This window comes from Cucurbita moschata, unplaced genomic scaffold (assembly GCF_002738365.1).
Source record: "Cucurbita moschata cultivar Rifu unplaced genomic scaffold, Cmos_1.0 Cmo_Scf00052, whole genome shotgun sequence".
Taxonomy (NCBI): Eukaryota; Viridiplantae; Streptophyta; class Magnoliopsida; order Cucurbitales; family Cucurbitaceae; genus Cucurbita; species Cucurbita moschata.
The window spans coordinates 1274467-1277455 of record NW_019268568.1 but is presented as its reverse complement, the minus strand read 5'-3'; positions in this window follow the sequence as shown (position 1 = coordinate 1277455).

Sequence of the window (2989 nt, the reverse complement as noted above, 5' to 3'; positions counted from 1 at the left end):
TACACGTGGGCATGGCAGAAAAGATAAAAGGGCAAAAAAGTAAAAAGTAAAACGAAACAGGAAGAAGCAAGAGGTTTAAAGGCAAAAGCTGTTGAAAAGTTAGTATTATTAGATGAAGTTGTGATGATGAAACAAGAATTATGGAGCATGCCCACATCTTCATTCCTTCCCTTCCTAATCTTATTTTATTTTCATATTTTAACTTTTACGATCATCAACAGATAATAGCCTCGATATTTCTTGCATCCCTTACGACATGACTATATTATCTGCTTGTCTTAAAATGTTTCTAAGAATGAAGACTATTCCTGCAAATCAATATGGATCTTTTCGGTATGTTTTGTCCCTACTCACGTGCTTTTTAGAAAGTTTTTAAGAGGTCGTCCAATATAAATTGGTCAAGTTAGCACATTCAATTTTGGAGGTCTTATGATTGAGACATACTATAAATTCATGTCGGTATATAAAGATAATCTTAGTTTATCTTATCTTATGTTGTTTTAATAGATCAGTTTTCATTTATTAACTCTAGTTTCATTTTACTATAGACCTAGAGTTGCCTAAGTACTTTGGATACTTCAATTAATAAGTTGTTTATGATTCAACTATAAATTAAATCTCTGTGGGCTGGTGTGAGGGTGGGGTCATTGTTCACCGTCTTAAATTAGCAATTAAGATAACTACTCATCTATTTTTCTTACATAAAAACCAGTGAATTTCATGTTGTAAAATTATGTCTGTAACTTCTCCAAATTGGTAAACATCTATAATAAACTACAAAATTTATTTTCATACGCCCAAATCAAAGTACAAGCCAATACAAAAAGAAGTTCATAACTTAATTATAATTAAGATCGTGTCGCAAATGATCATCTTGTAAAATATTAATCTTCTCATTTATAAAAAATATATATATATATATATATTTTATTGTTCATTCTTATACAAACTCATAATATAGAATACCTCCACTCACGTGACCAATTTGAATCAAATTATTTGTAACAATTATAAAATGAGTATATCAATAATGTTATATAGATGATGACATCGAACACTACTCAATTGACGAATCTCCGTCATCACAAGAGAAGCCAAGAAGGAATAAAGATAGTTGAACTTGCACTTAAATCAACCTTGGAGCTAAGATTGGGGTACATGTCAGAAATGAAAAAAAAAAAAAAAAAGGGGAAAACGAGAGTTTTGGCCAAATCAATTGTTGGGTAGAGTAGAGGATATGTGGGGTTAAAACTCGGGTCGAAGCCATTTGATTTTCACGTGCATGTCCAACCCATTCACTAGCGCAACCTAATAATGTACTCGACCCACTCCATTTGGCCTCAGTATGTGATGTTATGTTATGCTATGTTGAATTATGCCATGTTTATAAGCTAAGTTACATTGTGACTATGTCATGTTGTACATAGCATATCCTACATGGCACGATCTATAGAGGTTTATGCATCATTGATAGACTCATTATGTTATAAATGAATAGAGGTTTAATTTGTATCATAAATTTATACCATGATTTTAAGCTACGAGGATTTCTTGTGTGTCATGCATCAGGATACTTCTCTGCTATGATTAATACGGATGCATACCTTACGGCTTACAACATGTTCGTCATGATGTTATGTTGACCATTTCCCTTTGTGGCGTCTGACAGCCGGTTAACGAGTGCTAACTCGACGAGCCAGACTCAGGGGTACGCGAGCCCACTTGGTAGGCTCATGTACGTGTGTGTGAGTCGTTTGTCGATAAGTATTACACATCCAACCTCGTCCAAACTGAAAAGTTGCCTAAAATCATGTCATGTTTTTAAAATGATAAGTCTCACCATATCGCATATGTTTGTATTTCCTGACCAAAACTACGAGGTTAATTATTGAGTATTTTTTAAAATACTCAAGCCACGTGCTATTCTTATTTTTTAGGTAAAGGTAAGACACTCATGTACGGATGACAACATTATTTTATTTTTCTTTATTTTATCTCAATTTCACTTATATATTAAAGGCGTTGGAAATAATAAGTTTTAGATACGATCTCATATGACGTTTACATGATTAAAAAATAGATGATAATATCACACATTTCATCTCAAAAACACTCGAAGAAATTGAAATGTCAACACGAGCATATTGTTTTATTTTATATTTATTCTACTTAATAAAAGAAAAAAAATTAAAAAAAATTAAATGGAAAACTCTGACTAGACCTAATAATTATGATCTACTAATATAATATACTAAGAATATTTATTTGTCTCTTGTGGTTGCCATTCTTTTTCTTGGCTTCAAATGAACTAAGCAAACAAATCTTTTAATATTTTAGAGGTTTGGTTGATTAAACTTTAATTAAAAAATTAATTTAGATAATAAACAACATATATGGTGGAGAGTATACTGCTACATTATTTTATTTTGAAAAGCTTAAATAAAATTATAGTATAAAGTATTTGGTTGAAGTTGATGTCAGCGATAGCTTTAAAAACATTATAATCAAAGTGTCTCCAACATAAAATCTTTTTTAAGCAATTAAACAACTAATATTAACATATCTTCAATTAAATATTTAGATTGTTATATTTAAATTAATTCTAAAGTTTGCTAATTGGAAAAGATGGCTTTACTTTACATTACATTTTAAAATCAAAATGGCATCCAATCAAATTCTCTCACTTGTTGAATTAAAAATAAAATAAAATGAAAATGTTATACGAAAGCATCGATAAGAAAAAAATGAATCACACATTGATGAATACTTTATGTAGCATATTAATATATTGTTGAAGATTACTGAATCCCACATTGATTAATTAAGGGAAAGATTAGGAATATATAAGAGACATTATCTCATTGATAGGTAGTTTTTTGAAAAAAATCAAAAAGCAAAGTTTTGTTCTGAGGGGTTTAGAGAATTAGTTTTTTTTTTTTTTTTTTTTTTTTTTTTTTTTTTTTTTTTTTTTTTTTTTTTTTTTTTTTTT